Source organism: Belonocnema kinseyi, chromosome 2 (genome assembly GCF_010883055.1).
Source record: "Belonocnema kinseyi isolate 2016_QV_RU_SX_M_011 chromosome 2, B_treatae_v1, whole genome shotgun sequence".
Lineage (NCBI taxonomy): Eukaryota > Metazoa > Arthropoda > Insecta > Hymenoptera > Cynipidae > Belonocnema > Belonocnema kinseyi.
The window spans coordinates 152,968,368-152,980,743 of record NC_046658.1 but is presented as its reverse complement, the minus strand read 5'-3'; the positions used below and the strand labels follow the sequence as shown (position 1 = coordinate 152,980,743).

The 12,376-nt window shown below is 33.4% G+C and overlaps 1 pseudogene; it reads left to right on the top strand.

Moving 5' to 3' along the window:
- Positions 1-1,240: 1,240 nt before the first annotated feature.
- LOC117183023 lies at positions 1,241-3,358 on the top strand (annotated as a pseudogene).
- The last annotated feature ends 9,018 nt before the right edge of the window (positions 3,359-12,376 follow it).

Here is a 12,376-nt window from a genome sequence, read left to right as displayed (position 1 = left end):
AAAAGAACATTCCTTAAATACTTTAAGCTTGGAAGAAAAACTATATCTAAATTAATACGTAATAAATCTCATCTCTCCGAGATATTAAGGACTTCTAAAAATCCGGAAAATCAATATTACGCATAATACCGATTATCAGCGCAATAAGCTCACCATCTTACAATCTAGCACGCTTTCTTACCGAAGAGCTGAATCCTTTTACAGTAAAATCTATCACTCACAACCAAAACTGCATTTTAAAGCACTGAATACGAATGTTTCATGGTGAAACAATTTTTCGGAGGGTCGTCTTTGGTGTCAGATAGCCCAGATAGCGTACGAGGTTCGGCCCTGTTGTCATACCTGCGTACCCCAGGCTGTTGCAGCTCGATTTAACCTTATTCGGTGTGGTTGGCGAACTTGGCCAAGTCATGGTACCAGGTGTTGTTTTCCACTCCCGGAAGTAGATGGACCTCTCTTGCGGATGAAGCGGTTTCTCAGAACCCGATAATCTGGGGTTCGTAATTCATAATTTTGATTAATTTTAAATATGTAACTATTTGTTCTTCAAATTGTCTAATCAAACCCCAATAATATTGTGATATGTGATTGGGATGATAAAAATAATTCTTTCTTTCATTGCCACATCCATGTTGCAGATGAATGACAGCTTGGCTTCGTCTGATCGAATCACGTTTACCCTGGAGCTGAGCGGAATATCATGTGTGACGCGTAGTACCCTGTCCTGGAATTTGGGATTTGGGAGGGGGGGGGGTTTACTGGCTCAATCCTGCTCTGATTCCAGCATATTCTCTTGATAGTTTAGTAGCAAATCAACTTTAAGTGTGCTGTGTAAACGTCTTTTATTGGGGAGATTTGAATTGGAGAAGCATTAAGTATGAGAACGCCCTTGTTGTCTGCTTCATACGTGTTGTAATCTACTTAAATGATTACGGGGTTTGTTATAAAATAAACAGCGAGGTTTTTGAAGGTTTTAGTGCCCATCTAAATTAGACTGCTGGGAGCTGGTTGGTACAGACTTGCTTGGCCATTGATGAATTTGCTCGGGTTGCTTCATGAAAAGCGTTGGGTTCTTTAATTTGGGGGTCCGTGCTTGATAAATGCACGCCCTATGTGAGGAGCTTCTGTGTATATGGCTGAAGTCTGAGTTTTTAGGGGTTTCGCTTGTTCGATCGGTTCTTTTGGTGTTTTGTCGAGTTGAACCAATCGATAACCCCTTGTAACTGACCAAAAATACAACATGAGAATAAAATGGGAGCAAGGGAACATTGCAGGCGGGTGTATTTTCGCTGAGTCCATAAGGTCCGTAACTAGCACCAAAGGGCACGTCACAGTAGGAGTTTCTGATGAGGACGTGTCCGATGAACAGGTTGTCTGATACGGAGGGTAAAGTCCCTGGGAGTATGCCTGTTGAATCAATGAAGTTGCTCACCTTTATCAGCGAGCAAGTGTGTTAGTTTATCAACGATCCAAGTGTGCCCGAAAGGTAACCCTCAAGTACACATGTTTGATGTAGATAGAAATTTGATAACACACGCCCACAAAAAAAGTAGTCTGCACGAGACAAGTGACTAGGCCAACCTTTTAGATTTTGAGCCGCTGAATCCGAATATGGCCTCTGAATTAATCCTACACGTCTCAGTTTTCCCCTAGATGCAAAAAGTAGGAAAAAGTTTAGAGATTTCTGGTTATACAAGCCATAAAAACAATTTTTCTGCAAGAGACAAGTGACTAGGCGACCGTTAAACACTAAGTCTGATAACGTTCTTCAAGACTTCGAGAAACGGACTATATTCGTGATCAAGGTTTTGGCTCCAGCCCAGACATCCAGGCAATATTAAACTTTTCTAACGTGATACTTTAGCGAAAACTTCCGTCAAATAACGCGAGAAGTGTCTGATGTAGTCTTCGTGTGGTATTTAGTAATTCCTCTAGGTATTCTCTCCTTTCGTGACCTTTATCATTGCAAGCTGAGGTATTAGTATTCCTGAATACAGAAGAAAAGGATCGGGGTTTGTATTCGCAACATTTACTCTTCCCTGATTTTTTACTGGTAGCTGGCTAGATGCAACCAGGGTGGTAATACACACCACGTGGACAATGGAGAGATCCTCTTGCAATGTCTAAGTTGCAGTGATTGCAGACTACATTTGTGTCCAGCATGTAAAGGGAGATTAATTATGAGCACAGCTGCGGCGGGTAGTTTAACGAGCGGCAGAAGTGCGATTACCACTACCACCGAATTAAGATTATGTTCTGACCACGTGTTTGTAAGAATAAGGTTATGTTAAACAAAATTGTTTGCCATTGATAATTCTAGTGAAAAAACATAAAACAAAGAACTTTATCTTGAAATATTTCAGGCGAATTGTAGTAAATTCACAAACACTATCCCAGACTAAATAACTGAAAACCTCAAAACCTATTATCCTTGAGCAAAATATTAAAAAAACATAGTTAATTACTGTTTTATCCCAAATCAAACATAAAGTGTGCAAATAACTTGATTCAAGCAAAGCAGAGGTCAAAGCGATTATATGGATGTAAAGTAAAACTTTTCACTGGAAAAGCAGGAGACAGTATATATGAGGGTTGTTTGATAAGTCAGTGACTTTTAAAATAAGAGATTTTCTTCGGCAAATAAGCATTTTATTTCGTTAACGCCATTTATAAATAGACTCTTGCTAAATCTTGAGCAACCTGAGCCATTTAGTTTGTGTTTTACAGCCATTAAAAGCACATAACGTCGAGAATTTCAACGAAAATGGAAAAAAGTGAATTTCGTGTCCTGATTAAGCATTATTTTTTACGTCGAAAAACCATTAATGAAGCGAAGGAAAGGCTTGATAAATACTATGGAAACTCTGCACCATGAATTTCAATGGTTAAGAAGAGGTTTAATAAGTTCCGTTGTGGTCGTAACAGTACAAGAGACGCCGGACGTTCAAGTCGCCCAAAAGAGGTCATCATGCCAGAAACCGTTGATAAAATACATGGAATGATATTGGACGATAGGAGAGTGAAAGTGAGTGAGGTTGCTGAGGCTGTAGGCATCTCAACTGATCGGGTACATCACATTTTACATGAATATTTGGTCATGAAAAAACTATCCGCGAGATGGGTGCCGGGATTGCTCACACTTGACCATAAGCGCCACCGTGTGAGCACTTCAAAGGAGTGTTTAACGATTTTCAACCGCAATCTGAACGAGTTTTTGTGCCGCTTCCTAACCGTGGACGAAACTTGGATCCATGACAACACGCCAGAGAGCAAGGAACAATGTGGTCTCTCGACCAATAAGGTCATGGCCACAGTTTTTTGGGACACACGTGGCAATATTCACATCAATTACCTTTAGGAGGCTAAAACAATCAACGATCAATATTATTCAGAGCTTTTGGACAGATTCGATACTGATTTGATGAAAAAACGACCGCATTTGTCGAAGAAAAAAGTGCTGTTCCATCAGGGCAATGCACGGGTGCACACGTGTCTAGTTGCGGTGGCAAAAATCAATAAATTGGGCTACGAACTGCTACTTTATCCAGCATATTCTCAAGATTTAGCTCCCTGCGACTATTTCCTGTTTCCAAACCTGAAGAAATAGCTGGGCGGTAAGAGATTTGGATCGAATGAAGAGGTCATCACCGAAACAAACGCCGATTTTGAGGGTCTTGAGAAAACCTATTATTTGGAAGAAATAAAAAATTGGAAAGACGCTGAACTAAGTGTATCGAACTAAAAAGAGATTATGTTGAGAAATAAAACGCTTTTTGCCGAAAAAAATCTCTTATTCAAAAAGTCACTGACTTATCAAACAGCCCTCGTACGTAAAAAGACAAATAAAAAGAAATAAGTTAAAATGCAAAAGTCGCAGTACCTATACACTAATAGACTTGTTAGACAAGCACCCAGCGTTCATTGAAACTTTTATTGGAAAACGTTTGCAAAAGAATGTTGATAAACTAAAGATTGCCTACGAGTGACCAGGACTAATATATATAGCCTAAATAACATAATCATTTCTTTTACAGAATGGCTGGATCAAAAATTTTGACAAAGCTTCCCGAGGGAAAATGTATGTCTACTATTAAGAAAAAGAGAGAAGTGGAAAACTTAAATACTTACGTTATCTGCATTGACAACGAAACAAAAATATTGATCAAACTATATAAGTAGAAAAATGCTTGTGAATATTGCTTTTTGAGAAGACACATTATAAAGTCTCTAAACGTAGCTGCTGAGAAAATAAATAATAACACTATTCCTAACCATAAAGATTAATAATCATAGAGTAAGGTATTAGGTTACAAAAAATTCCTGTAAAACAATCAAGTCAATTAAGGATAATGTGAAAAGTTGAGAAATAAGAAGAAAACAAAAAGAAGGAACATGATCTGGATGTTGCCTTTGTATATGCTCTTTTCATAACATCAGATACAAAAGACGAATTGAAAAAAAAGAAAATGTTAAAATGAAAGTGACAGATCGCGGATACGCTACGGGACGTCAATAAAAACTACGAAAAATGCATGGAGAGATCAACTAAAGAAGATTTTTTAGACGAATTTAAATTAGACACACTTATAATCAAAGTCAATATGATTGGCGATGAAATCAAGAAATTAAATAGGATACTCTCCGAAATATAATACTAAGAGTAGAAAACTAAGACTCAACTTAAGAAAATGTAAAAGAGACGAATGTGAATGCTTGGCTTCATAGGACCAACTTTAGGACCAGTAGTCGGAAATTCGGAGTACGGAGAATATCATGTAAATATAATCGACCAACTACAAGACAAATTAGCCAATTAAAGTAGAATCCTGAAACAAAAAACTTATATAATTAGCGCCGAGATTTAAAACATTAATAGACAACATTAATAGTTGTTCATCTCCGGCGAGTCGTGGGATCGGTACCTCTAGAGAAAAAGGTTTTCTCTAAGTAGTTAAGGCTGTTGCTCTTGATTTCCTTATCCTTGTAGGGGCGGGCCGAACAAAGAAAAATAATAAATGAAATAGCACAAAAAACTTTTTGGGTCCAGTACGTATTTTGGGACCAACAGAGCTTTGAAATTATACGTGGATGAGCCCATTTTGTGACAGCGTACGAGCATGGAGACTAACAATAGGCAACACCACTTACCCATAGTGCCAATTTTATGATGCGCAGCGTTCGAGCTGTACACAAACGAAATCAGAGCTCGCTCGTAAGTTCAAACTTTTACTAAGTAATTGAAACCAATAAAATATAATTAATTAAACTTTCATTAATTTTTTCCAACTGCGCACGTTTCCAGATGGCATAATATTTTTAACGATGGTGTTCGAAATTCCCCAGGAAACCACCCTAGCGCAGACATGTAGCTGAATTTACCTCCAGGCATGTTAGAAATATTTGTACAGCACATACGTACAAAACTCTAAAAACTTGAGATACTGATACTCATTGTAAAAAGGGATGTTGCGGATGTATCCATTTCAGGCATCAGTTTACTGAGTTTATAAAAATATCATAAGAACTTTGACCATTATGGAAATTTTCAGATTTTCGTAAGAGAGCGATTAAAAAGCATCGATTACATACACATTAAAGTAATTTTATGCATGTTTAGCAGCAGGGGTAGTATCCTGGGGATGCTATAACGTCATCCCTTGCTAAGTGAGCTACTGATAAATTCATTGGGGCTAATCCATTTGCTAATTGTGTAAAATGAGCAAAAACCGGCTTAGTACCAGAGAAGGAGGGCGGGGGTGTTGTCTTAGCCCTATGATCTTTTGCCCAACTGATTTTCTGTCTCGTAACTTATTTTCTTCTAATTAATAAACAAAGAATCGTATTTAATACCTTTTGTAACATTTTGTAGCCAATTAAATTCTCGATCCAACCATACGTTATAAGTTTTCAAACCAATTTCTATGAATTCAAAAAGAAATTAAAGAAACTGTCAGCTTACCCCCACTCTTCCCTATATAAATACGGACACACATGCATAAACACTACTGTTTCCCGAGACTGCCCTTGACAATTTCGCTAGGCTCAATGGCTATATTTGTTCGACGCTCGCCAAATATCGGTGAGTGTTGACAGAAAAATATATGAAGGTGGATTGAATAATAAAGTTTAATGATTTGGAACAATGTCAGAGCTAGAATAAAAAACATTAATTATTTTTCACTCTTTCAGAAAATATATAAAGCTGTTTTTACGTAGGTACTGGTTAGTGCATAAGTAATTATCTGTCAAGAAGTTTCCAGTCTACGTTTTTGAAATTTATACAAAATTAATTTTGAATTTTATTTTGCTGAACCTCATTTGCGACAATGAAGATAATCATTCTATTTCTTACCCCAATGGGTATCCTGGTTACAATCAGTAAGTGTAATAAATATAAATAAATAAATATATATAATATAAATATTTCCATACATTTTTTGTATAAATATTTTTATGACTTTTAATCGTAATTTTTTTAATCTGCACTTCAAATAAGATAACACATGAAAACTGTTTAGAAACTAAATTTCTGCGAATTAAGTCACGTGTAGAGATTTACGTAACGCTTTCGTATTAAAAGGGCTTATGCACTAATATAAGTATTATTTTTCATAGATTATGTGTCGCTGCAATCTGATCTGAAAGCGATTCCTTTCTATTACTTCATAATTGTATATACCGAGTGCCATACTTTTAAATTTAATTCTTTCAAAAATATAAGATGATACAAGGATTTAACTTTTGAATTTTGACTTAAGGAACAAAAATGTATGTGAAATTTTACGTCCCGAAATTTAACATTTTTGTACGATTAATTTTGCTGAGATTTCAAGAAAAATCATGCTTTTTAATTCTTATATTCAGCTTCATGAAAAATCTATAAATGTTCCTAAAAATGTCAAGGAAAATATTATAATTATTTCAAGGTATATGGGGATTATTTAAATTACATAAATATGGAAGAAACATGAGACGTGGCATGTAAAAGATGTTGATACATAAACGTGATTATTTACCAGTGTTATCTTTATCGTAACGACAAAAAGGCAACATTATGAAATTTCTAGTTAAATAAGTAAAGAAAATCAAAATGGAAAGATTAGACTTGTCTGCACACGTTATATGTGTTGTCTAAATTTCTCTATCTGAATGCGATTTTGTGTCATTTGTAGGTATGTTGTAATAAAATGAAGGGCATATTGCGAAATTTTAAAATCATATGCCGTAACTTCACACAAATTATGTACTTACAATTTCTCGAATCTAAATAGAAGTACTGAGATTCTTTGTGCAATAATACCATTCCATCTATACCACGAAATTTTATAAAATTAAAGAGAGTACACCTGCAAAAGTTCACTAATGGATTAGTGACCGAAATAATTAATACTGAACTAAATCAATAAAATAAATATATGATGTTTTTTAAATATTTAATGTGCAATCCTAAAAAGAAACTCTTTGTTTATAACTCTGATCTACGCATATAAATACTTTTTGACTGATTCGAAACAGTTTTTGCATCAAGAAAAGTTGCATAAAAATACGTCATACTTTTAGAAAAAGAAAATCCCGCGACTTAAAAAATAATAAAGCCAAAAAAAACTAAATTGCCTTTCTTATAAAAGGACACATAAAAAAAATATTGTTAAACATAAAAAAGATGGAATTCTCTAGAAAATAATTTGTTAATAGGATTTTTGCTGCATTTGTAAAATAAAACTGCTAATATGAGAATGACATCCTATCGATTCTATGATGGTTAAACCTCGGACATAGTTATTTTTGAGGCCAAGAGCATTACTCTGGCAGAAAAAATAATTTTTTTTGAAACTATGTCAGAAAAGAGCAAGAGGAAATTCGTTTCTATGAAGAGAAAATAACCCTGATTTTGGTTGAGGATTTAACTATTTAAAATTGATAAGCCTAGGTTACATTATTATAAACAAGATATAATTTATTTCTATTTGGTAAAAAACTAAAATATTTGTTTAAAAATTGATTTAATTTTTTACATTCTCATCAGAAAAGGTATTAAATTTGTGTAAAGGTTGACCCCCTCCCCAGTTTTTGTTAAATTTCTACGTTTTGAGACCCCCTGCATCAGAAAAAATTTTTGATACCACAACTTCTCTCAACGACTTAAAAAACAAATTCCAGAGTTTCTTGAAAAATAGAAACTTCAGATTTTGAAAGCATAACAAAATAATAGAAAATAAAAAAAAATACATTTTGCGGTTAAACTTTGCTAAATGAATGAAAAGATGTGTTGACAAAAATTGTGCATTTTCAAAAGATCTACGAATTTCTTATGAATCACTTTTTAATAGGATGCGCAGTTGTGATTTTTTTTAAGATTCCTAGAAAAATGTAAAAATATTTTCATAAAATTAATTTTATGGGAATATTTAAGAAATTTAAAAACATTTCAAAGCATTACTCAAATTCTGAAAAAAATATACGCGACAATTTTTTTCTTGATGACAAAAAATCAGGAAAACAGTTACACAATTTTATGGATAATTCGAGTCTGTTTAAACTAATTCAAGTTCTAAGCTAAATCAAATTTTCTCTAAAATTTGACAAAATTCTGTAAAACAATAAAAATGAAACTTTCTAGATACGTTTTTGGAATATCTAAGATGTTCTGAAATATTTTTTTATTTTTTTAAGAAACATAGGAAAATTATATCTACATAATCTTAAAAATAAACAAACTATCAAGCAGGCTCTTGAATTTAAAGCATGTTAAAAAAATATATTGTTTTGATTTGAAAAAGAATGCCAACTAATGACTGTCACAAACGAGTATAACTGAAAAAATAGATATTATCCAAATGTTCTCCTTAGTTACAAAGTAGAAAAATCATGTTCATCCTCGTTCATTATTTTATGTTTCTGCAAACTGTCAATTGAAATATTATTACAAATTTTTAAATCAAAGTTTTAGATTTTGAACGCCATTTGCTCATCTGGGCCTACTCTGAAAAGTGAGATTTTCCAGAGCAAGCTGTTGGTGGGGGGGGGGGTTTAGATGGGACGCGGAGATGTAGTTGTGAGTGGTGGGAGGTGTTTCACGGGATCACGAGCGAAAGCCCGATTTCTGGTGGAACTTAACCTCAATTATTAGCAATAATAACAAGAACTATCAGACACAAAAATATGCACTTTTGTTTATTTATTTCTTTTTCGCAGCTTTTGTCGTTTGTTCACAAATGTATTTGTATTTTAATTTGTTTCTTTATAAATAAAGCAAAAACTACTCCATCTATCAAAAAATGATTCACGTCAAATTTTTAAATATTTATTTGTTAAATAATTTTGGAAAATTTTAATTCTTCATTATTTTTTTTTGGTGGTTAGGATCAGAAATGTTGAGAAAAAATTTTAATGTCTGATTTTTGAACAAAATTTTTATGGTTTTTATGAATTATTTGTATTTTAGTACCAGGAGAAAAATAATCCCATAAATTTTAAGTGACTATTCTATAACACTCAGATTGAGAGAAATCTCTGTTGATATTTCAGAGAATTTGTTTAAATACTCAAAGAAAACACAATTGATTTTTAAAAATTATTTGACACCGTCGAATAATTTTGAGGGTGAAATTCTTTTTTAGGATACTAATATAAATAAATAAGTATATAGCAGCATAGAAAAAAGTTACAAGCTTTAAATAATTTTTCAAAATATTATTAAAATATTTTTTTAAAATTTAGCAAAATATTATTTTTGTCAAAAGCACAATATTTAAGGAAATGGAACTAAAAGAAACATATAATTAAAGATTATTTAGAATGGCTTATATGTTATTAACTAATGATTAAAACTGGCCTATCAAACATGTTTTAGATAAAAAATTTCTTCAATCACTTTCAATTTTTAACTTCTAGATAGTTTTTACATGGTTTAAATGTAAATAAAGAAAAATTGTTGATCCCTTTATAAAATTAGCGAAATTTACTTATTTTTTTATATTTTTTTAATTTTCGCCTCAGAAAAGTTATTCCGCATATAAAACTGACATAAGTCAAACAATATAAGACAAGAGTTGGATTCAAATACCAAAAAGTTTTCTTTATTGTTTCTTCATTTCTGTTCTGTATTGTTTATCACCATTGGATTGTCCATAAACTTTTTAAACATTTAATGGAAAAAGACCATTGATTCTTTTTGAAATGAGTAAAATTCTATTCAAATAATTTTTTTAAGTCCCTCAAAAATGTTGGATTTGAGTTAGAACCACTCATTATCAGCAGAAATATGTTTTCTTCAAAGAAACATTGAGTTCAACAACTTTTAATTTAAAATAGTTCAAAGCTCAACACGCCACACAACACCACATTCGATATGATAGTGCATTAAAATACTTTCCCGAGATTTTGTAAACAAGGTCTAAGTGCTTCGATAGCAAAAGCAGTTAGAGCGTGCGGTACAATACACGATTTTAGGTATTATAGTAGTGTTCGAATCCTCAGCGAGTGCGATTTCTCAAAGAGTTTCAGATGAAATTATGTATATAAAAAATAAAGATTATCTAACAATAAGTGAAGAAATCTTTTTTTTTTCGTTGGGAAATCGTGTTTTAAATTTTCATAAACTGTCCCTTAGAATTTGGAGTTCTTATTTTTGAGAATATAAGGCCCCTGTGTATTAAATTTTCAAGTGACTGTCGCTTAGTTTGGCGAGCCCAGTGTCTAAGATTCTGTTAAAACCTTACATGCTTCTCAGATGATGCTTGATCGTTTTCTTTAATACTAATGGTTGTGAATTTTTATCGAAATTCTCTTATATGCAAGACTCTGAAACGAAGTCACTGCATTTTTAAAAAATTATTTTTTTCCATTGTGAAAAAATTAATAATATATTTTCTTGTTTTTAATAAACTAGATGCAATGGAAAATGAAGATGCAGAACCTCCACCAGCCGCACCTACACGAGCCTTACCTGTAACATCCGAACCATTCGATAACATTCGTGCAGGAAGCCGAATTTCTGTAATGATTGAAGGTAAAGACTATGTTGAACATGGAATTCTTTATGAAAAGCCTAAGTCTAACTGGGACAAATGGTATAAACATCCTCATTCAAGAGTACCTCTGTCACCAGAGCGCGCATATGTAAGAGTTGCTGACATTAGGTTGCGTAGTCCGCCACGATGGCGTGAATTCGCCGCAGAGCTCGAACGTCATGACAATGTACCTGGTCAAAATAATAGATTATCCCAGTTATTTATAAAAACCGACAATCATGTTTATCAAGCAGCACTGACATATGAGATGCCAAATTTGTATTTATTATACAATATAGTCTTTGTACGCGTTAATTATAGGGGCACTTCACACTGCAGATATAGTGGGGGGCTGCACAATTTTGTTTCCCGCCCGCCCCCTGGTCATAACTGAGTTTATTTATAAAACTGACCAAAGGAAAATGTTTAAATAGTAATTATGTAGTATTTTGTTTTTCAGTATAACATCGCAATGAGGCACGTTTGGTTAAGTCGCTTGTTTCAGTGTAGTCACAAAAACTTTATGCAGAAAGCGTTTTTAAATTTTATTAAACTGTAACGGAAACTTCAGCAACGGTAACTGCATAAAACTCAAGTCACATATTTCAGAAAATTCTGTTGGAAAAATGATTTCTAAACAATGTTGGTCAACCAAAATTTTCAAAAAGAAAAAGTTGAATCCTCAAACAGAGAGAAGATAAACTGCCAAGCAAACAGTAGCATTTTCACCCAAGAAAGATGAAATTTCTACTGAAACAGGCGAATATAAAAAAATACAAATGAAAAAAATTGAATTTTCATCACAAAAAGGTTTTATTTTGAATTTAGCGAAAGTTTAACCTACGATGGAATAAAAGCTGTCGTCTGCTACGGCATCCTTAACAGCCATGAAAAAACGGCAAAGTATGAGTGGATTTGAGCTATGAATCGGGACATCAGATTTAAAAAAACACAGAAAAAACAAAAGTTAGAATTTGTTGCGGTTAAGACTTGGAAACGGTTAAAAATTAAACGGATTTCGGCGAAAGTTTCAATGAGGTTAGGAGAATAATTCGGATCTCGTCTAGTGCGTCAAGATGAAGTGAACAAATCTTTGTAACTCTTGTGCAATCAGCAACAGAAAATACGAAAAAAATTTTCTTACTGATATATATCTCATCCAAAATAAATTATATTATTATAGAGAAATTATAACTTATTTAATACCATTTAGCAAAACGCGCAAAAATCATCTGACAATCTGACCTATGGGAATCCCCAGTTCTCTCCAAATTCATGAAGGTAAACGAAGATAGATAGCGCTGCCATCGCATTTCTAGCTACATCGAGAATAAAAATGGAGCGATTATAAGGCGAAAGATTAT